A 25,078-nucleotide genomic window follows, 5' to 3' on the forward strand; every position below is an offset into this window, starting at 1 on the left:
TCCATACTTGACTACTGGAAATACCATCAGTTCAGTTCAGTTCAGTTCAGTCGCTCAGTTGTGTCTGACTCTTTGCAATGCCATCCTTGACTATTTGAACCTTTGTTGGCAAAGTAATGTCTCTGCTTTTTAATATACTGTCTAGGTTTGTTGTAACTTTTCTTCCAAGGAGCAAGCATCCTTTAATTTCATCTTTCCATACTTCACTCTAATAAAATTCCTTATAGTATATTCCAGAGCCATAATGTTGCAACACTATATGTGAGAACTAGTGTGATGGTATAGATAAGCTATCATTTCTTTCTCTGCATTTAATTCATGCCTAGTTTTTAAGCTTCAAGCGTTGAGAAATTCTAAAAGGAGGACATTAATATTAACATTGATATTGAGGGAAAATCAATAATAAAAAAATTACCTGAAGAATGGTGTTTATTTAAGTGACAATGACATTATAAGCAATTCGTTAAGGGAATTCTAGGAAGGAATATGCAGATATGCATATGACATATCTCAGATATGACGATAACACTACCCTTATGGCCAAAAGTGGAGAAGAACTGCAGAGCTCCTTGATGAAAGTGAAAGAGGAGAGTGAAAAAACTGGCTTAAAACTCAGCATTCAGAAAACTAAGATCATGGCATCTGGTCCCATCACTTCATGAGAAATAGATGGGGAAACAATGGAAACAGTGAGAGATTTTATCTGGGGAGGTGCATCAAAAATCACTGCAGAGGGTAACTGCAGCCATGAAATTAGAAGGCGCTTTCTCCTTGGAAGAAAAGTTATGACCAACCGAGACAGGATATTAAAAAGCAGAGAGATTACATTGCAAACAAAGATCCATCTAGACAAAGCTATGGTTTTTCCAGTGGTCATGTATGGATGTGAGAGTCGGACTATAAAGAAACCTGAGCACTGAAGAACTGATGATTTTGAACTGTGGTGCTGGATAAGACTCTTGAGAGTCCCTTGGACTGCAAGAAGGTCCAACCTGTCTATCCTAAAGGAAAAAAGTCCTGAATATTCATTGGAAGGACTGAAGCTAAAGCCGAAACTCCAAACTTTGGTCACCTGATGTGAAGAACTGACTCATTGGAAAAGACCCTGATGCTGGAAAAGATTGAAGAGGGGAGGAGTAGGGGATGACAGAGGCTGCGACAGTTGGATGGCATCACTGACTCAATGGACATGAGTCTGAGTAAGCTCTGGGAGTTGGTGATGGACAGGGAAGCCTGGTGTGCTGCAGTCCATGGGGTCGCAAAGAGTCGGACACGACTGAGTGACTGAACTGGGCAAGGAATAGCCTGTGTCAATCTGGAATGTTTTAACATTCTGACATTAAAAGTAGATCTGGTATGTCAAGATTTAACTTCTTTTAGATTTACAGAATCTGATCTTTAGATTTTGAAATATTTCTTATTTCTGTAAAATTCTGGACACTTTTAAGGGAAATATAGTATAGCTATAAAATTTAATAAAAAATAATTATTAATACAGTAGAATGCAATGAATGCACAAAAATAGAGCTAAAGGAATTTAACTGATCTGCTCTGACAAGTAGGAAATCTATTCAACTTCAGAAACTCCTGGATGTTTTATGACAACTTCCATATTTATTATTTGGAAAGCATCAGATGTCTTTGAGAGTCATCATTGTGGAGCAGAGGGTAAGATCAAATGGTTTAGTTTTTCTGAATGATTAAGTTGCTGTTAAATGATTTAATTGTTTACTTTTATGATTTACATAAAATATTTCTCCTTATGTTTTCTTCATTTATAAGAATATATTAACCTATGAGGTAAAATGCCCTTATTAGCTTCATTCTATACAGTAATGTTATACTTTTTATTATTAGTAAGTGATGCCAGCTAGCCACACACAAAGGGCATCTCTGTGTCTGATGTTATTGGTACTCAATTTTCAGGCCAGGAGAGAGACACTGTATACGGTGACTTTGAAAACTACAGACAAATCCAAGTAGAGCAGCATAAAGATATTCCTCTGCATAAATATATTCCTCTGTATAAAGATCGCAATTCTAATTAATGCAACTAATTCTAATTAATGCGAAACTCTTTTTTAAAAACCCTAAATAGTAGCAATAGCAACAAAACTCTTGGTCCTTCAAATCGCTGTCCAAACCTCTTAATACTCAGGTAAATAAAGAATCTGCAACGGAAAAATAATTACCAGAGTATCAATAAAACCACAATGGCCATCATTTTCCCTACTGAAAGGATATATTGGGGACTGAAATTATACAGATGTAGAAGGCAAGGGCCCCTGGGAAGACAATTTAAGTCTTTTAATAGAAATCAATAGCCCACTGTGGCAATTTTCTTTCTGATATTGTGTTATTACATAATTAAGTTTTCAACTAAAAAAGCTTTCTTGGAGCACTCTAAAATAATGGGAAAGTTACTCTTTTAATCCAGCTTAAAAAAATTTTGCTGCATATTATGACTTTGAGAATCTTTAAAGGACCTTATTTCATTCAATGAATATTTAATTACCAAACAGTCTATGTAATACAAACTAACTGATATTCTGACAAGCTGACTGGAGTTGTGTTTTTTTATAAATAGTTGGGAAATATACCAGAAGTACTGGTATATTACACTTAGAATGTATTTTTAAAAAGGGTTTTGCTTAATTTAAACTGGAAGATTAGAATAAGTACACAAATAATATAAAGAAGTGAAGTTTTCTTGAGTAAGCTTATTGTTGGATGAGTTTAGTTACCAGGCAAAGCTATTATTCAATATTTTATTTTAATACTTTCAAACTTATCTTTGAGATAGCTAATATACTTACAAGTCTATTAATCATTAAGGATCACTAGGGTCATTCAGCAGTGGCCACAGGACTGGAAAAGGTCAGTTTTCATTCCAATCCCAAAGAAAGGCAATGCCAAAGAATGCTCAAACTACTGCACAATTGCACTCATCTCACATGCTAGTAAAGTAATGCTCAAAATTCTGCAAGCCAGGCTCAGCAGTATGTGAACTGTGAACTTCCAGTTGTTCAAGCTGGTTTTAGAAAAGGCAGAGGAACCAGAGATCAAATTGCCAACATTGGTTGCATCATTGAAAAAGCAAGAGAGTTCCAGAAAAACATCTATTTCTGCTTTCTTGACTATGCCAAAGCCTTTGACTGTGTGGATCACAATAAACTGTGGAAAATTCTTCAAGAGATGGGAATACCAGACTACCTGATGTGCCTCTTGAGAAACCTATATGCAGGTCAGGAAGCAACAGTTAGAACTGGACATGGAACAACAGACTGGTTCCAAATAGGAAAAGGAGTATGTCAAGGCTGTATATTGTCACTCTGCTTATTTAACTTATATGCAGAGTACATCATGAGAAACGCTGGGCTGAAAGAAGGACAAGCTGGAATCAAGATTGCTGGGAGAAATATCAATAACCTCAGATATGCAGATGACACCACCCTATGGCAGAAAGTGAAGAGGAACTCAAAAGCCCCTTGATGAAAATGAAAGAGGAGAGTGAAAAAGTTGGCTTACAGCTCAACATTCAGAAAATGAAGATCATGGCATCTGGTCCCATCACTTCATGAGAAATAGATGGGGAAACAGTGGAAACAGTGTCAGACTTTATTATTTTGGGCTCCAAAATCACTTCAGATGGTGATTGCAGCCATGAAATTAAAAGACGCTTGCTTACTCCTTGGGAGGAAAGTTATGACCAACCTAGATAGCATATTTAAAAGCAGAGACATTATTTTGCCAACAAAGGTCCGTCTAGTCAAGGCTATGGTTTTTCCAGTGGTATGTATGTATGTGAGAGCTGGACTGTGAAGAAAGCTGAGTGCCGAAGAATTGATGCTTTTGAACTGTGGTGTTGCAGAAGACTCTTGAGAGTCCCTTGGACTGTAAAGAGATCCAACTAGTCCATTCTAAAGGAGATCAGTCCTGGGTGTTCATTGGAGGGACTGATGCTGAAGCTGAAACTCCAATAATTTGGCCACCTCATGCAAATAATTGACTCATTGGAAAAGACTCTGATGCTGGGAGGGATTGGGGGCAGGAGGAGAAGGGGACAACAGAGGATGAGATGGCTGGATGGCATCCCTGACTTGATGGACATGAGTTTGAGTGGATTCTGGGAGTTGGTGATGGACAGGGAGGCCTGGTGTGCTGTGATTCATGGGGTTGCAAAGAGTTGGACACGACTGAGTGACTGAACTGAACCGAACTGAACTGAGGGTCTAGTACCACTTAGAGTATTATAGAACATGCTAGAAACAAGCTATTTTGATTTCAATAACATTTGTTAGTGATCTTCAAATAATATATCCATTTAATGTATGGTACAATTAACTGTGATTCAAAATCCTGGTAGAGTATTGGGATGTGGTGAGGGGGATGTTAAACTCTGGAAAAATACAGAAGATATGTTTAGAATTTCACCAGAGAAAACTTCTTCACTGAATTCTGTAATAGTGGGAAATATTGTGATGGTTCCAAAGATGTAGTGATAAAGCTCTTAATCATCCTCAAGACACTATCAGTACTGTGTTGAATAGTAAGAAACCCTTTAAATGAGCTTTTTAAATTATGTATTTGATTGCTACAAAATATGATATGATTTTACTTTTAAATCCTATCAAAATAGACCCTCTAACTTAATTTCACCATTCTTTGGAAAGAAAGCCCATACAATATAGTTTTTATTTGCAGAGCTTTCGCCTTTAGGAATCAATACGATGTCGCTGCCTTGGTTTCCAATATGGCAGGAGAGCAGCAAGAAATTTTTCACTCATGTTTCTGCGTAGAATCACTCAAAAGTGATAGTGTTATGGCAAAAGGTGGATTATGTGGTTTTTAGATTAATCATACTAAAAATTAACAATATATTTCCAAAGATATTTAAATTATAATTCAGCAAAATCTTTCACATATTTAAGGTATTCATTATATAAGACTTCATTGTTGTTAAGTTGCTAAGTCATGTCTGACTCTTTGCGACCCCATGGACTGCAGCCCACCAGGCTCCTCTGTCCATGGGATATTCCAGACAAGAATACTGGAATAGTTTGCCATTTCCTTCTCCAGGGTATCTTCCTGACCCAGGGACTGAAGCTGTGTGCCTTGTATCTTCTGAATTGACAGGCAGATTCTTTATCACTGCTCCACCTGGGAAGCCCAAGAGGACCAAGTAAACTTATATGATACTTTGTCAGCATCAGTGAGGGAGTGCCTCTTCCTTAATAATTTGATAGTGTTTACCCATTTACCACTGTGCCTTTTCCAGAATGGACAGACTTATCAGCAGTACTAACATCCACTGGAAAAATACTGCATTCCTCAGAGGGTTGGGGGGAGAGTAATAATGGAAGATAGAATGGTTAAGGTTCCAAACTTCCTAAGACTTCTGCTGTTGTGAAAGGGTCAAATTACTGTTGGGTTGATGACTTGAATGCTCTACTCCTGTCCCCTCCCTCCATCCCTTCTTTCTGTTTTTTTCCAACCAGCTAGTTCTAGTTCTCCAAGTTTCAGGTTATGTGCTTTCTTAGAGGCACTTTCTGAAAATGTCCACACAGAGTTAAACAGTTTTATAGTATCTGGTGCATGACTATCAGTGGACTTAATACTGAGTGTTCTGAATGTTTACTTGCTAATTTCTCTCAGTACATCAAAATTTACCAAATTAAGGAAATTTATTCATTTCCCATTGTTGCTGTAACAAATTACAAATTGAGTGGCTTAAAACAAAAGCCACAGATATAGATTTAGTGACTTAAAATAAAATGACGTTTATCATCTTAGAGTTCTGGAGCTGAGAAATCAGAAATAGTTTCCATTGAGCTAAAAATCAAGTTACTGGCTCTGTGGCATTCCTTTTGGAGACTTTGACTGGGGGCAATTAGTTCCTTTGCATTTTCCAGATTCTTATGGGCTGCCTGAATTCCTTTCTCACAGTCCCTTCTTCAATCTTCAAAGTCAGCATCTTCAAATTTCTCTTTCACACTGACCTCTGCCTTTGCTGTCACATCTCTTTCTCTAATTCCAACTATCCTGCCCCCCGTCCCTTTGTAAGTACCCCACAATTACATTGGAATCACCTAGATATGCCAGGACAATCTCCGCATTTAAGAATTCTTAATTTAATCACATGTGCAAAGTCCCTTTGCTAAGTAAAGTAACATTTATAGAGTTCAGGTTGTAGGACATCTTTGGCAGGGAAATAGGCAGGGATGAGGGGGTAGAAAGAGGAGGCTATTTGTCTAATGACCACAGGTACCACGTCAGTTTTTCTAAAATAAAATCTGGGATCTAGTTGGATGTGTGACATATTATAGATGTTCAATTAACATTTGATATGTAATATGTAAATTAAGATGGCATAACACAATGTCATTCGAACAATAAATGTAATAAAAATATCTGAAAATTTGCCCATCTGTCTTTCTCATTAAAATATCTTCAGTACAATAAAGAGCTGTAGGGGGGCAGCTATGTCATAAGATACAAAATCCTGCGGTAACTCTACTTTGTGAAGGCACTCACATACCTCAGAATGAGTTGTCCTGTAGGAAATGAAAACAATGTAATTGTATTGCATCCACTCAACAGAAGAGCTCTTTTAGTTTTCCAAGGAATGATGCCAAGGATGTTCCCATTCTTCTCACCCTTGCTCTCTGCTCTATTTTCTCTCTCCTATGAGTTTCTTTTCCATAGTTTATGTCACAACTTCAAAATTCTATACCACAAGATACTAAAATTAAAATTATAAAGCATTAGTATTTTCTACACCAATTCTAACTAACTTGTCTTTTCTGTTTAAAATTGAAAATATATACTCCATTTTCCAAAATACCTTTTTTCTATTCCAACCAGAATCTCTGTTACCTGAAAACTCAGTTTGTCTTTGAGGCTGGGCAAGCACAAAACCTGAAAATTTCAGGATGTGGGTGGTATAGAAAGGACTTACTGGAGCTCAGAGACATAGTTATAACAGATTGCTATATGCCTGCTGCTGCTGCTGCTGCTGCTGCTGCTGCTGCTGCTAAATCACTTCAGTCGTGTCTGACTCTGCGCGACCCCAGAGACGGCAGCCCACCAGGCTCCCCCGTCCCTGGGATTCTCCAGGCAAGAACACTGGAGTGGGTTGCCATTTCCTTCTCCAGTGCATGAAAGTGAAAAGTGAAAGTCTCTGTGGAAAACACATTTATCCCAAATTTTGTTTGTTAGAAGAGGAATGCATGTTTGTTTGTTTTTCACAATTAAGGACAGAGGGTTAAGTTATTCCACAGTACACTTTTCTTCCCTTTCTTTCTGAAAGTGTTAGTGGCTCAATTCTGTCTGATTCTTTGCCACTCCATGGACGTAGCCTGCCAGGCTTCTCTCTCCCTGAAATTCTCTAGGCAAGAAAATGGAGTGAGTAGCCACTTCCTTCTCAAGGGGATCTTCCTGACCCAGGGATCAAACTCTGGTCTTTTGCATTGTAGGCAGATTCTTTACCATCTGAGCCACCAGGGAAGCAGTCCACCCTTTATTGATTAATTGATTGACTATTAATTTCATTCCTCAATTCCATTTTCCTTCCTCTGCAGCCTGTTAGCCTGTTATGCTAGTGGTTTGATTTGTACTTTTGAATTTTTATGTTAAATGGTAAACTTTTTAGTTATCATTACATTTACTAGGTTTTTACCTGTAAGATTATAATTTACATGCGAATATTGTATTTTTACTTCTTTTCATTTAACACTGGCTTTTTAATAGCTATCCATGGCACAGAGAATCCATCTAGTTGTTTACTTCTATCTGCTGAATAGTGTTCCTCAGTATGTGTCCACTATATTTTTCTAATTCATTTACATTATTTTTCTTATTTCTTACTTATAATCATGGGCTCATACATTGCCTTCAACTATCTACTTGAGTAAAACACAACAGAGAATACCCTTGATAATCTAGTGACCATGGATTTTTCTGAGCATTTATTTTTTAATATAAACCTTGAGTAACATTGCTGGGCCATTAATCTTGATTTAAGTAAACACTAGGGATTTTTTGTGTGTGTCTGCACTTGTCTACCCCTACCAGTAATGCATGAGTGCTCCTGCTTGATGTCCTCAACAACATGTGGCATTCCAACATTGCTAATCCCTAAGATAAAAGTAGTATCTTATTGTTTTAATTTGAATCCCTCTGATTATCAATATATTTGAACATTGCTTCAAACTCATATTAAACCATTATGCTTTTTCTTTTTGTAAATTGCCATGTAACATTCTCTTCCTGTTTGTCTAGTATGCTTAATATTCTCTTTTGTTGACATACTGGCTAGCTTTCTTTACCATAGATATTAATCACTTATTAATATTAATGCTACCACATTCTTCCATATTTATATGCTATACTTGGGGGTTCCACAGTGACCTTTTCTTCATGGGACATTGGTTACATTTTTTAAGGGTCAAATAAATACACCAGCAATATGAGCAACTCATGAGTTATAATAGCTGAACAGAATAGCTTATGAATCACCTTATCACTTTCATTTCATGGCGTTGACAAATAGAAAACATTTTCCCCCATGCTTGTATTCAGTCAAGTACTCTGTATCTTGTGACTTTGAATTGGGTTAACTAAACCAAGCTGGAATTAACTTTTCCAAAATTTCCCTCTTTGGATTATGATGATCCACAGGAAAAAATTCATGAGGTATAGAGGGTAAATGTGAAATTGCAGTTATTTCTATATTCTAAACATCAGTGTAGGGTACCAGGAACTGCCATAGATTATATGATTGTTGTTGATTTGTTTGCTCACTTTGTTGGTTTGGAGCCACATTGGTGCCTCCAAGTCCTTCACTTCCCACAGTATCTTCTCCTGCATGTCCTCCAAAGTGCCAGATCTACTGATCAATTTCCTTCTTCAACTTCAATTTGTGAACAGTTCTGTGATGTGGGATCCCAGTTTCACCTGCAAATAACTTGTTTATCAAGGATGAAGGCAACTTGAAATAGATGTGGATTCCAGTTGACTATTGCTCTGTAACGCTTTTCTTCACATCTGCCAGCTTTGCCAGCTTCAGACTCAACAACAGACACAAAAGCAATAGCTTTACTTAGACTTCTTCTCCTATTTCCACAGTTGTGTAAAAACCTAATCCCCTAATAAATCCCTTATTCCAGATTTCTCTGCTTCTCTGACCAAATTCTGGCTGATACAGTATATGAACAATAAGAGAGAAGTAGACACTTATATGTAAAAATATAGATATAGAAATTTACTTGTCATTGAATCAAACTTGGAACATAATTTTGAGCAATCAAAATATAAAGCCTTGTTTGTGGAGACAGATTATTAGTAGAAAATATTGAGTTGGCCAAAAAGTCTCTTCATTTTTTTCCATAGCATCATTCAGAAAGACCTGAACAAGCAATTTGGACAACCCAATAGAATCAACTATGTTAATTACACTCTCCAAGAGTAATCATTTTAAAATCTATTTTGCATAATGTATTATTTTGAGAACCTTATAAGAAGCTATGGCTCCTTTCTCAAAAGAAAAGTACAAGTTTTTATATACTACTTTAGAATATTCACAGATCTGAAGCCTGTCAACAGGCCAAAATAACTGAGGAGTTTGTGAATCCCTGCATGAAAACTCCATTACCAAACCAAGGCATACCTTTTGTTCCTTGTGAGTTTAGTTTGTGCATCTCATTTCTTTAGAACCTGGTTCTAATATGGATAAGATCACATACTCACTGCATGCACAGTCCAAATGCCTTAACTTTTCCAACCAACAGAGATCAAATATCTTTCACATGTGTGTTATGAGTCACAATCAGGATCTTGCATAAAATGGCTCAGCGAAAATTTACCCCCATTGCCACTAATAAGCAATTGAAATTTCTGCCAATAGTGGTTGATGGTACCATCTTGCACTCAAGGTAACAAACTCCTAAGTTAAGGTCAGGACTTAGTGTCTTTTTCTGAAGCCGATAGTTGATGATAAACAGTTAAACTGTTCACTATGTTCCTTGATACATTTTTACTGTTTATATTTCTATATGACTATCAGAGTTCAGATGTTTCGGAACTTTCAGTCTATCACTATGATAATGGATACAGAGTTTGTTTTGGAGGGGTGATGGAAAAGTTCTAGAATTTGATGGTGGTGATGGCTATATAGTCTCTGTGTTACTAAATTTTATGGTATGTCACAAAACTTTGGGAGCCTAGGAAAGATGAAAGGCCTCTTCTCAAGTGTGGCTCAAAATCAGCCCTAGGGAACTCTTGATTTCTTTCCTATCCATAGTTGTCTGGCTTATTTTTTTCCAAAGGATTTATGACTTTCTGATGGGCCATGTATTTGTTTATTGTCTCATGATTCCAGTATGTAAATTCCATGCTAATAGGAATTTTATCTGTTTGGTTTTTTGCTCTATCCCCAGTGTCTAAGTGCCTGGCACTCAATGTATATTTTTGAATGGATAAGTGAGTAAATTCCTCAATAAGACAAAAAAAGTAAAACATGGTGGGGATGCATCTAATGGGAAATTAAGGTAGAAGATCCTTTAAAATGGCAAAGAGGCATACTATCTTTTGTTAAATCCCACAAGTATTTTTCCCTTCAGGACTGAAATAGTTGCAGATTTCTTTCACTGGACTTGCTTTGCTAAAAGTATAGTTACCATATTATACTGAAAATGCTTATCATTGAAAACTGTAATCACAATAATCCCAGAATTTCTCTAGTTCAATACAGGTAAATGAAATGTGCCACTAAGATCATAAGGAGAGATGCACCTTCCTAATCCAGCAAGACATTGATACCAAGTGGTAAAACTCCTCTGCCCCCAGTAGAGTGAGATCGAGTGAAGATCCTTGCCATGCAGGCATGAAATCGTGACTAATTTAGAATCCAACTTTCCACCTACAGTACCATTTCATGTTCCACTGGAACTCCCGTGGCTCTGAGTAAAGTCTGGGAGTGGATAGCAGTGGCATCTTGCATCTTTCAGAGCTGGGTGGCCCTAGCATGACATTTACTCTGTGCCCACTGGGGACTGGCAGAGCTCTAATAATTCCCAGTTCAGCTAAAGGTCAGGATACATAGGGGGATTATATTAAAAAATGGTCCCTTGGTTTTCTGTACACTCCAGGATTTCTCTTGTGGATTTGGTCTTCCACTGCCATGTCAGTTTTCTCTGCGGCCCTGGTATCATTGCTCTGGCAGTGACCAGATCTTCTCAGTTCACTGTCAGTTTGGACTTCGTGTATCATACCCGTTTGGCTTGGTCCAAGAATATCCAAGAGAGATATTCCAAGAATGACTTGAAGCCTTATGCTCTGTTTTTATCACATCATAATGTACTCAGCTGGATGATGGCTTTTGGCAAATAGAAGAACTATGTTATGTGCAGATCATCCACTTACTTCCCATATGAATAGAGAAAGACATTAAAAATCCAAATCTGTTTTAATGTCTTTTTTATTCCAAGGAGAAATAAATAAGCCAAAGGAACATATTTGCAAAGTTTTAGGTACCCTTCAAAGCACTATCTTTAATCCTAAACATCTCTATGGATTTAAGTAAGGTCCACAGATGCCATGGACATATTTGAAGCATAAATTGGTAAGGTGGAGAGAAGGAAGCTTGACCAACCATCCTGGTTTGCCTGAGACTGAAGGTTTTGCAGGAAGTGGGGCTTGAGGGCTAAAACTGGGAGAGTCGTGGGAAAATCAGGATGGTTGGTCACCCTAGAGGAGGAGGTGAGAAGAAAGGAGAGAAGGTGGTGGACATTATTAGAAGTCCACCCACAAGTAATTACTTATTCATGCACTGAATCAATGTTTTCTGAGCATCTGCTGAGCCCAAGCCTGCGCCAGTGGTGCACAGTTGTAACTAAGCCTCATGGTGCAGAGTCCACTTGTCTAGTGGGATTTGAGAGCCTAGAACTGAGTAGGAACCTACTTATCTTGTAGTTAAAACCATCGTGCCCTAATTTACAGAGAAGAGCTCTTAAGACTGGAAGATTTTGAATGTCAGACATTCCTATAGTGCATAAGACCGTTCAGACTTCAGTTCTCCTAAGAGCTGCTCTGTTTACTGAACAAAATTCTTTCTTTCCCTGTCTCCTATCAGCAGATGCTTGTATTTCAGCCATGCCAAATCCCCTCATATTCCATCTGTGTCTACTCAGCACATATAGTTGCATTCTACTATCTCTACATCACCTCTAGATGTCAGATTGAATTACAACCTATTACAGAAATGAGAATGGAAATTTACACAGGAATGCTGACTGAACATAGTTACAAACAAAAGAGAAAGAATACATAGAAATATGCACATCAGAATTTTGTGTATATACACTCAGGTTCATCCTGCATATTTTCATCTCTTAAAATAATTACCACTTTCTACTTTGTATCATAATTATTTAGAGGTATATGTTGTATCTTTTTGAGAGAGGGGTTCATATCCTACCTATGTTTTCACCTCTGATCTCAGTACTCTTCTTGATGCCTCGAACATAGTGGCTTCTCTATAAACGTTGCCAAGGAACTAATACATGAGTGGAAACATATTTTCTCAAAGTCGGTTTGGGCAACTATTTCCTTAGTTCAAGGACAACTGGTTTGACCTTGATTGAAAGTAGTCTCATAAAAAAGACATTTAGCTTACTAAATGTCTGCGTATTTTGGACTTTGTGAAAGGATTTACTGCCACAAGATCTGTTCTATTTATCTTTTCCATTGAGGATTGCTGTTACCAATAGGGACCAATGTCTAACATTACAGAAAATAGGAAAAGAGATGGAAACTTATCTAGACGCTGATTTGACAAGTAAACTTGTTTTCCTAGTATCTAATACAATGCCTGCTGTTCTCTAAGAAATTAGATGAACGTGGTAAATAAGGTAAATAGTTCTAATGCATAGGATCCAAACAAGAAGCCTGTCAGGCTCTCTGTTCAAGGGGTTTTTCAGGCAAGAATATTGGAGTGGGTTGCCATTTCCTTCTCCAGTGGAGAAGGGATCCTGACTCAGGGATCAAACTCGGGTCTCCTGTGTCTCCTGCATTGCAGGCAGATTCTTTATCTGCTAAGCCTAGAGGTATTTACTTTAATTCAATCAAAAGGGATAGTGATTTTGAAGTGTTGGGATCATAGAATTTGTGGAGATGGCAAATTCCTTTTGAAATCAGAATAAGGATACACATAACTTTCTTTATTCCTAGGAGAAGAGAGATCAACCCAATCACACATTTAAAGCCCAAGTAACTTTCTCTGAATTGTTTCCATTCACTAACGATTGCTCCACCTTGATGTACCATCAGTTCATCAAGTCTTATAAAATTCAAGTTAGTTTACAGAGCATCTTTCAAATAAACCAAGTTATTCTCCAGATTGCCCTTTTAATGTGTTCCTAATTCTCTGGGTCTCAAGTTCACCTTGTAACAAGAAGTACTTTACTTTGTGATTTTCCTGCCCAGCAGGGACCAGAGCTTTTTCTCATCTGTACTTGAGACCACTCTCAAGGAGTTTTCTCCATTTTCTCCACCCCTAGGCTTCCTCTAGCTGTTCAGACAGATGGCTTAAAGATTGAACTCTGTTATGCATCCTCCTGCCTTCAGAGAACTTTTCCCGTTTAACTCATCCTGGATCCAACTAAAATGTCTCTCTTATTTTTCAAATGAACATTGTTGTCGCTATTCTTAGCTAGTAATCAATTACTGGGCTTCCCAAGTGATGCTAGTGGTAAAGAACCTGCCTGCCAAAGCAGGAGATGTAGGAGACGTGAGTTCAATCCCTGAGCGGGGAAGATCCCATAGAGGAGGGCATGGCAACCCACTCTAGTATTCTTGCCTGGAGAATTCCATAGACAGAGAAGCCTGATGGACTACAGTCCATAGAGTTGTAAAGAGCCAGACACGACTGAAGCGATTTAGCAGACATGCACTGCTAATACTACTACTACTACTATTATTATTATTATTATTATTACTATTAAAATTTTTAGGAGCTATCAGGTAAAGCTAGTCTTCACTTTGCCATATGTTTTTGAGTTAGGCATGCTGTTTTGACACTTAAAATGTTTTATTATTTCAAATCTCTTTGATTAATGTACATATATATTAAGCAAACTGCCCACAAAATGATTCTTTCACTAATCCTTGATGTTATATAAATCAACTCGTCAACCAAGGAGGTACTTTAAAAACTTCTTGCTAAAAATGTATAAATTTTACTTTGCATAATAAATGTTTACTCTAGGTAGAAGTAAAATTTCAAATTTGCTGACTATCTAGAACACATGGAATAATCAGTGTAATTTTGAATGCTTGATTATAAGTTTTCATTTATATCACAACAGACAGAAACTGAATTACTTCAATCTGTTACAAATGTATTTCAGCCACCCACATTACTCTAAAACAATACTGTGGAAATAATGTTTGTCCATATGCTTTCTAAATGCCTTGACTTTTAAAAATCTGAAGAGTTATCCAGGGAATAATTTGGTAGTTTTACCACTTCCTTCTTCAAACTTCAAACACTCCCGTTTTGTTCAATGTTGTAAGTGAAGTGAAGTTGTTCAGTCGTGTCCGACTCTTTGCGACCCCATAGACTGTAGCCTATTAGGCTCCTCCGTCCATGGGATTTTCCAGGCAAGACTGCTGGAGTGGATTGCCATTTCCTTCTCCAGGGGATCTTCCCAACCCAGGAATCGAATCCGGGTCTCCCACATTGCAGGCAGACGCTTTACCGTCTGAGTCACCAGGGAAGCCAGTATCAATGCTCTAGTTTAAAATGATAACTGTAGGTTAATATAGCTTTCAAAAAATGGAGACAAGACTCCTTAATAGTAATATATTTTTAGTTTGAGGTCTCACCAAGTAACTAGACCAGAAACAGTGTGCTTTCGATGGTCAAGACCATCACTCAAAGCTCTGTGTAGTGTGGAGACATTAGCATATGTTATGAACACCTAAATGCATTGATTTAACTTCCTCATAAAGCATGTTCTAAGTTGCATATGAATTTTCAGCGCTATGGAACTAGATGAAGAACATTGCAGGGGATCAGGGACAGTTCTTTGTACTTAGACATCCTAACTTTGAACCTTAGTTCTCCTGGTTACAGATTGAACAAGTCATTTAGCCTGTCTGACCTAAGTTTCTAGGAAACAATGATCTCAGATGATTGTGACAGAAAATAAAATAGATTATAAATATGAATAATTATTTCTACCTTGGAGAAAGTACATGAAAACATATGATGAACTGATAATCATAGTGTCTGTATTTCTAGTTCTTGAACTGCTCTACTCACTTAACCCAATTAAGATTTTGATAGTACGTGACAAATTGTTTTTATTTGCCAGCAAGTCTTATAAAAAACCTTATTTCAGCCCCTTCATTCTGATTTCATTATGACCATGGCTCTAGATCACTTCCCCTGCTTCTCTGTTTTGCTTCTTTTGTATATTTTAAGGTAATTTCCATCTAAACATTGTATGAACCACATCACTGAAATCTAATTAGCAGATCACCTGCTTCAGCAGCATGTGTCTTTATCTCATTACTCCTCCCCTGTGAGCCATATGTTTGCTTCCAACATCAATCTTTCTGTGTGATTATTGCAGCAAAGAACTTATTTGGTTTTGTACCAACTGTCTCACCTCTTTGCAAGGCAGTTCTGTTCCTGAGTTTCCCAAGGCAGACACCCTGCAGTTGTCTTTTTCAACCCCATGCTGTGACTGTGTGGTATGAAGGGTGCAAAGTAATAAGTTTCTTTTTCTATCCAATGTGCTTATGTGCTGAGTTATTGGTTTTTTGTTTTTGCTTTTTTTTCTTTACCTCAGTGATAGTAAAATACGAAAAGCTACTATTGCACTGTGATTGTTGTTTACTTGTTCATTCTCTTTGGGGCCATTTTTTTCCCAGGAAGAATTATATTCACATCATGTCGAACCTTGCATCCAAAAGCTGTGATTATGCCTTGATATAATACAGAGAAATTAAAAAAATGGAAAAGAATAAAAGGATGAGTGAGTTGGAAACAATGACCAGTTTTGGTTTTTTTTAAGTTAGATATTACCCATTTGAATATTGAACTTTTCATTGTTGAGTAAAAAGCTCTCATGGAAATATTTTGATTATTTTATAGAACTAGTAGACCTTGGATAATGTTATCCTAAACAGCCCAGGAAATTTCTGAGATGAAACAAAAAAGTCTGGTGTAAATAGTGTCCACTTTTCTGCATGATCCACTATTTTATTTTAATGTTTAACACAACAGAATTCATCCATTTAATATATATGTGTTTAATGCCTGCTATGTACCAAGCACTGTTGTATACAGTGAATACAATAATGGGAATACAAGAATGAATAAGACATACTCAGTGCCCTTATACATCTGAAAAGCCATGAGGAAACTAGACAATGAATAAGGATACAAAGCAAGTGGTAGTGAGTGCTGAGAGAGGAACAGGACACCACGTTTCCTAATCTGGTAGAGAGCTACTCTGAGAGTACAGCGTCTAAGCTCATGCCTAGGAAATGAGTAGAACCGACTCCAAGTTCATAGTGATATTGCTTCATGAACAATGGAAAGACCTTAGGATGTAAGCAGATTTGAATGTAGTTTAAGTAGAACCTCTTCTAGAAAATGGTCATTAGATAGCCCTCAGAAGATTACTCAAAAGGAAAAAACTTCACTACCTGACTCTATCAAGACTCATTATAAAAGTCTTCCTAGCCCCTTATATCTTTTCTTCTATAATTGTATTCTCTCCCCAAATTTTATTATGAAAAATTTTAAATATAAAAGTTGAAAGAATTATACAGTGAACATGTGCTAAGTGCTTCAATCATGTCCAACTCTTTGTAACGCCGTGGAACACAGGCCAGGCTCCCCTGTCCATGGGATTCTCCAGGCAAGAATACTGGAGTGGGTTGCCATGCCCTCCTCCAGGGGATCTTCCTGACCCAGGGATCGAACTTGTGTCTCTTACATCTCTTGCATTGGCAGACAGGTTCTTTACCACTAGTGCCACCTGGCGGGCCCACAGTAAACACACATATGGTCAAAACCAAGGTTCTACAATTAACATTTTGCTCTATTAACCTTTTCACATATTAATCCACCTATGCATTCCTCTACTTATTCATCAGTCCATGAATTTTTTAAAGCAATTCAAAATTAGTTGAAGACATTAGTATCCCTAATTTCAGCATGTACATCATTAACTAGGGTTTTATATTGGCATATGTCTGAGTGTGTATGTATATATAAAAACAAGTATATTTGTATATTTTATGTATAGTGTACACACAATGAAACATAAAAAACAGAGCCATACTATTTAATGTCTTGAAAAGTACATACTTATGAAACTCAAACTCCTATCTAATATATATTATCATCACCCCTAAAAGTACCCCCATACACTTTCCTACGCTGTTCCTTTTCCCATCACTCCCAAGACAAACACTGCTCTCATCTATTGCCAGTATAGACTCATTCACATATTTTAGAACTTTATATAAATTGAATCGTAGAGTATAAACTCTATTGTGTAAGCCTTTTTTTTCATTTAGCAAACTGATATTGAGTTTTATTCATATTATATATATATATTCATATTATATATATATATAGGTAGTTCCTTTGAATTGTCAACTAATGATCATCATGTGAGTAGATTACAGCAGTCTCTTTAGCCATTTTCTGATGAGAGACTCTTGGGTTGTTTCCAAGAGTAACAACTTCATGAATAAAAAAGCTCTGAACTGTCTTACACAGTGCTTTCTTGAGAACATATGCTTTTTAATGTTGTAATAGTTTCAGGTGAACTTCTAAGGGATTCAGCCATACATATACAGGTATCCATTCTCCCCCAAACTGCCTTCCTGTCCAGGCTGCCACATAACTTTGAGCAGAGTTCCATGCATTATACAGTAGACCCTTATTGGTTATCCATTTTAAATATAGCAATGTGTACATTTTGTGGACATATGCTTTTATCTCTGGCTTTTAAGGAGAAGTTTTAATTTTGATGAAGTTTAATCACTTTTTCTTTATGATTATTGTTTTTTGTGTTATGCCTAAGAAATACCAGCCTATGTCTAAGTAGTGAATATATTCCTTTACAAGTATTCTACAAGTTCTTTAGTTTTAGCTTTTATGTTTAGGTCTTTGTACCACCTCAAATCAATGTTTTGTATGTTATGAGATGGGGCTGAGGCTACTTTTTTAAATGTGACTATTTAGTTATTCAATATCACTTATTGAGAAATCCTTCCCTCCCCCCATTGGATTGCTTTGGCACCCTTGTCAGAAATTAAGTGATCACATAGATCTATTTTCAGTCTTAATTTCTATGGTTTTATAATAGTAAGTTTTGTTACAAGTTAATATAAGTCCTCCAACTTGGTTCCTTTAATTCTAAGAAAGATTTGGTTATTCTCTGTCATTTGTGTTATTGCTGTTCAGTGTCTAAGTCGTGTCCGACTTTTTGTGACCCATGGACTACAGGACATCGAGTTTCCTTGTCCTTCACCATCTCCTGAAGTTTGCTCAAACTCATGTCCATTGAGTCTGTGATGGCATCCCACCATCTCTCCTGTGTTGTCACCTTCTGCTCTCAGTTTTTCCCAGCATTAAGGTCTTTTCCAGTGAACTGGTTCTTCACATCAGGTGGCCAAAGTATTGGAGCTTCAGCTTCAGCATCAGTCCTTTCAATGAATATTCAGGACTGATTTCCTTTAGGATACATGGATTTGATCTCTTTGCTGTCCAAGGGACTCTCAAGAGTCTTCTCCAGCATCGACAGTTCAAAAGCATCTTCAGCATTCAGCCTTCTTTATGGTCCAACTATCACATCTGTACATGCTGCTGCTGCTGCTGCTAAGTCACTTCAGTCGTGTCCAACTCTGTGCCACCCCATAGACAGCAGCTCACCAGGCTACCCTGTCCCTGGAATTCTCCAGGAAAGAACACTGGAGTGGGTTGCCATTTCCTTTTCCAATGCATGAAAGTGAAAAGTGAAAGGGAAGTCACTCAGTCGTGTCCAACTCTTAGTGACCCCATGGACTGCAGCCTACCAGCCTCCTCCATCCTTGGGATTCTCCAGGCAAGAGTACTGGAGTGACTACTGGAAAAACCATAGTTTTGACTATAAAGATGTTTGTCAGCAAAGTGATATCTCTGCTTTTTTAAAAATATAAATTTATTTATTTTAATTGGAGGTTAATTACTTTACAATATTGTATTGGTTTTGCCATACATCAACATGAATCCGCCACAGGTATATACATGTTCCCCATCCTGAACCCCCCTCCCTCCTCCCTCCCCATACCATCCCTCTGGGTCATCCCAGGGCACCAGCCCCAAGCATCCAGTATCATATGCTGTCCAGGTTTGTCATAGGAGCAGTTATCTTTTTATTCTTCTTCCAAGAAGCAGGTGTCTCTTAATTTTGTGGCCGCAGTCACCATCTGCAGTGATTTTGAAGACCAAGAAAATAAAGTCTGTCACTGTTTCCATTTCTTCCCTTCTGTTTGCCATGAAGTGATGGGACCAGGTGCCATGGTCTTAGTTTTGCAAATGCTGAGTTTCAAGCCAGCTTTTTCACTCTCCTCTTCCACTGTCATCTACAGGCCCTTTAGTTCCTCTTCACTTTCTGCTATTAGGGTGGTGTCATCTGCATATCTGAGGTTATTGATATTTCTCCCAGCAATCTTGATTCCAGCTTATGATTCATCCAACCCAGCATTTTGTATGATGTACTCTGCATAGAAGTTAATAAGCAGGGTGACAATATACAGCCATGATACTCCTTACCCAATTTTGAGCCAATCCATCGTTCCATTTGTATTTCCATATAAAATTTAGAATCCAATGATCAATTCCTAAAAATATGCCCGATAGTATTTTGATTTAGACATGGTTTTTTACATTGCTCACTGACTTCTGCACATCATGGTGAGATCCTCAGGGGGGAACTCTGAAGAGCATAAGGGAGAGAGGGGTAAGCTGGGAGGGCAGGAGGGAGAGAGTATGCACCAGGTGGAAGATGTACTACTTACTGTGACTCATCTTGGAAGGCACACAGTATCACTTCCTCCACATTTTATTTTTCAAGTCAGTTCCAAAATTGCCATAATCAAGGAAAGGGGAAAAGACTTATGGGGACAGGTAACTAGATTCAGCAAGAGGATATGGTACCAGAGATTTTGCAAGGACTATTTTTGGAAACACAGTTTATCACAATTTTCGTAGTATTTTGGTAGATTCATTAGTATTATCTAGATAAGCACTCATGTTATTTGCAAGTAGAGATTTTTTTCATTAAAAACATTTATGTTTTTAATTTCTTTTTATTATCTTATTTCAATGACTAGTACCTCCAGTCCAACTATGAATAGAGTAAGGGTAAACATCTTTTCCTTGTTTCCACTATGGGAGAGTGTTTTAATATTTCACATTAAATGTGATACTAGATATAGTTTTTCATAGATGCTCTTTATCAAATTGATTTTGCCAATTTACACAGAGTATTATTTATAAATAGGTGTTAAATATCATCAACTGCTTTTTCTGAATCTATTGAGATGATTACATGGTTTTCTTCTTCTATCCATTAATATAGTGAAGTATAGCTCTTTTTGGTTATTAAATAAATGAATTTTTGAGGGAAAAAACCTACTGGTTTATGATCTATGAACTTTTTATAAGTTGTTGAAGTCAAATTTATAATACTTACAATATATTTTGTGTCTATGTTCAGAAAATAAATAGGTCTATAATCTTAATTGTGTAAGCTTTGATATAAAGGTCATGCTAACCTCAAAAAAGCAAGTTCACAGTGTTCCTTTTCCTCTATTTTTTGAAAGACTGTTGGTAAGTATAATGTTATTTCTTTCTTAAAATGTGATAACATTCACCAGCAAAATCATATGGGACTAGAATGTTATTTGTAGGACAATTCCTCCACAAATAAAATTTATTTAATTGATATGAGGTTATTCATGTTTTGTATTTAGTTATGTGGTATCTTGGTTAGTTATATTTTTCAATAATTTTTCCATTTCATCTTAATTTTTGAATACATTGGCCACTATGGAGAACATAGCAGAGATTCCTTAAAAAACTGGCAATAGAACTGCCATCAGTTCAGTTCAGTTCAGTTCAGTTGCTCAGTCGTGTCTGACTGTTTGCGACCCCATGAATCGCAGCACGCCAGGCCTCCCTGTCCATCACCAACTCCCAGAGTTCACTCAGACTCGCGTCCATCGAGTCAGTGATGCCATCCAGCCATCTCATCCTCTGTCGTCCCCTTCTCCTCCTGCCCCCAATCCCTCCCAGCATCAGAGTCTTTTCCAATGAGTCAACTCTTCGCATGAGGTGGCCAAAGTACTGGAGTTTCAGCTTTAGCATCATTCCTTCCAAAGAAATCCCAGGGCTGATCTCCATCAGAATGGACTGGTTGGATCTCCTTGCAGTCCAAGGGACCCTCAAGAGTCTTCGCCAACACCACAGTTCAAACGCATCAATTCTTCGGTGCTCAGCCTTCTTCACAGTCCAACTCTCACATCCATACATGACCACTGGAAAAACCATAGCCTTGACTAGATGGACCTTAGTCGGCAAAGTAATGTCTCTGCTTTTGAATATGCTATCTAGGCTGCTCATAACTTTTCTTTTAAAGAGTTAGCATCTTTTAATTTCATGGCTGCAGTCACTATCTGCAGTGATTTTGGAGCCCCCAAAAATAAAGCCTGACACTATTTCCACTGTTTCCCCATCTATTTCCCATGAAGTGATGGGACTAGATGCCATGATCTTCGTTTTCTGAATGTTGAGCTTTAAGCCAACTTTTTCACTCTCCTCTTTTACTTTCAAGAAGCTCTTTAGTTCCTCTTCATTTTCTGCCATAAGGGTGGTGTCATCTGCATATCTGAGGTTATTGATATTTCTCCCAGCAATCTTGATGACCCAGCAATCCCACTGCTGGGCATACACACCGAGGAAACCAGAATTGAAAGAGACACATGTACCCCAATGTTCATTGCAGCACTGTTTACAATAGCCAGGACATGGAAGCAGCCTAGATGTCTATCAGCAGACGAATGGATAAGAAAGCTGTGATACATATACACAATGGAATGTTACTCAGTTTGAATCAGTTCTAATGAGGTGGATGAAACTGGAGCCTATTATATAGAATGAAGTAAGCCAGAAAGGAAAACACCAATACAGTATACTAACACATATATATGGAATTTAGAAAGATGGTAATGATGACCCTATATGCGAGACAGCAAAAGAGACACATGTATAGAACAGTCTTTTGGACTCTGTGGGAGAGGGTGAGGGTGGGATGATTTGAGAGGATAGCACTGAAACATGTATATTGTCATATAAGAAATGAATCGCCAGTCCAGGTTCGATGCATGAGACAGGGTGCTCAGGGCTGGTGCACTGGGATGACTGTGAGGGATGGGGTGGGGAGGGAGGTGGGAGAGGGGTTCAGGATGGGGAACACATGTACACCCATGGCGGATTCATGTCAATGTATGGCAAAAACCACTACAATATTGTAAAGTAATTAGCCTCCAATTAAAATAAATAAATTAATTTAAAAAAAGGGAGCGAGACATTGATCTGGATGTTTTCTATTTTGTCCATCAGACTTGTCCACAGATTCTATGAATAACTGAGGGTATACTTTATTTGCCTATCATTATATATAGGCAATTATTTTTTAATCACTGAGAAGTGAAATTTAGTGTCCCTTAATAATAGCAAGGAAAAATAATAATACATCTGTTTGAATTTGAAGAGTCTTGTGGAGGCTCAGAAATAGTTGAGCATGAAAACATTCTCTGTAACATTTCATTTGTTTTCCATTATCTATAAACTGATGTCTTAGCTTCTTAGTCTAGTTCCATGGAGTCTGTGATCCGTTCCCTCTTCACTTCTTCCAGTGTCTGGTTTACTTTTCCTTGGTAGCATCTATTCACACCAGATAGGCTACCTTTTCCTGGTCTTCCCTCTAGGGATGCTTGTCTTTACCCGTGAGCCTTCATTTTTGCTGCTTGACTTCCAAATCACCTCCACATTTCCCTCAGTCTGAATATGCTCTCCTTCCTCTCCATTTATCTTCAAAACCTGAGTCAAGTCCAAACATTTCCATATTTTCCTTCCAGTTTTTGCAACATACAGTGACTTCGTCCTTTCAGTTCCTGTGGTACCACTAATTCTGAATTTTAGTTACTCTTTATAATTACTTTGTTTTGTATATTCAAACCTGTTTATGGACTATAAGCCCATTGAGAGTAAGTACCATGTGTAATATTTATAAAGTGTTTACATTTTCTGCCTTAAATATTGATTATGTTTAAAATAAGTTAAGCAACCAAACTTTGGTCAAACAAACTTGGGTTCAAATACCAGGTCCTCCTATTCAGTAAGGTAATCATGGATAAGTTACTTAACATCTCTAAACATTTTCTTTCTTTCTTTATTTTATTTTTTTGGTAATCAAGAGATGATACAAGTATAAACTGGGAATAGTAAGTTGAAAGTAAGTACTAAATAAGATAATGGATATAATATGTACGATGCATAGTTAAATGGTAGTTATTCTTATAATATGTATTTAATGAGTCAGAGTTATCTTCATGGATGTTATTCTTTGAACTGAGGCATGCTGAGGCAGGACTATTTGGTTCTAGTGCAAATTAGCTCCAAGTGTTATCCTTATTTTGGTTATTTATCTGTTCTTTATATCTTCTGTTTTCTATCTCAACTTCAAGCTATTGACTGTATCCTTCTTTTGATGTCAGTATACTTATATCAAAGAGCACCTCAGTCTTCTTTGCTTTTAATTTTATATACAGTAATGCTAGGTTTGGGCCTAAAACCTACACTGCTTTTATAATGACTAAGGGATGGAAATTTTGATGCTGCAAATCTTGAACCTGGGCCTGGCACACCCTAGAGATTTCATAAACAATTTTTAATTGGTGAGTTAATCAGTTTAGTAACAAATGAATAATGAACATATGAATAAAATTAAGGAATGAGTAAATGCTTACTGTTGGCACTGTTTACTTTTAGGTATAACTTGTTTCCTGAATTCCTCCGAATCTATTTGTCCTAGCTGCTGAATGACACTAACATTGTACTTGGTTTAATTCACTTGGTTTTCGTATTTTGGTTTGAGTTCTATTTAAAAGTTCCCCCCTATTTTCCTTGCAATTTTTGCCTCCCTAAAATCTATTCATATTTGGAATCACATTGACAAGATGCACGATTCCCTTTGTTTTTGTTACTTGTGAGAATTTCTCCTTACATACCAGATCTTAGTCATTAGTAGTGAATTTTGTGTTTCAGCTTGTCCAAATGATGAAAATAAGATCCTCTCCTGACACTTGGTGAATTCCTGCTTCAGTCAAACTTCTCTTCTCACTAAGACATTCCATCTGGTTCTCTTGGCTTCAGGTAGTACAGATTTTGGTGTTCAAGATACTCCCTACTGCCAGCTCAGTCCTCCGCTCTATTGCTTTCTCTTACACGCTGTTAAACTTGCTCTACTTACTGTCCCTGCAATTCCTGTTTTTGTAGTATGCGACATAAGGAACAGACAACCCAGCCAGATGGCAATAGTGTTCAATATACACTGGTCTTCACATTCTCTTGCTTAGTCCATAGGGTAGTATTCTCTGCAAAAAGAGCCCAATTGTGTTTTTTTTTGGACAGTATTTTCAGGTGCACAAAAGTTTTAAAATACTTGTATTTAATGTCAGAATCATATTCTAGGTCAGTATTTTAGAAGCATTTTTCTAAACATACAATAAGAACTTGAACGCTAAGACCTGATAATGCATGTATGCACTGTAAGGCATATGCTTAAATCATTACTTAATGCAATGGTATTGTTTTATATTTTCTAGCCTGTTCTGTTTTTATCACATTGTATTTATTTTTAAATAATGCTTGTTACTATCCACAACTTGGTCATGGCTTCCATGTTGTATTAAACATGTTAGATTCCTGGACTGCACAAAATTTTGG

This window comes from Capricornis sumatraensis, chromosome 1 (genome assembly GCF_032405125.1).
Source record: "Capricornis sumatraensis isolate serow.1 chromosome 1, serow.2, whole genome shotgun sequence".
NCBI lineage: Eukaryota > Metazoa > Chordata > Mammalia > Artiodactyla > Bovidae > Capricornis > Capricornis sumatraensis.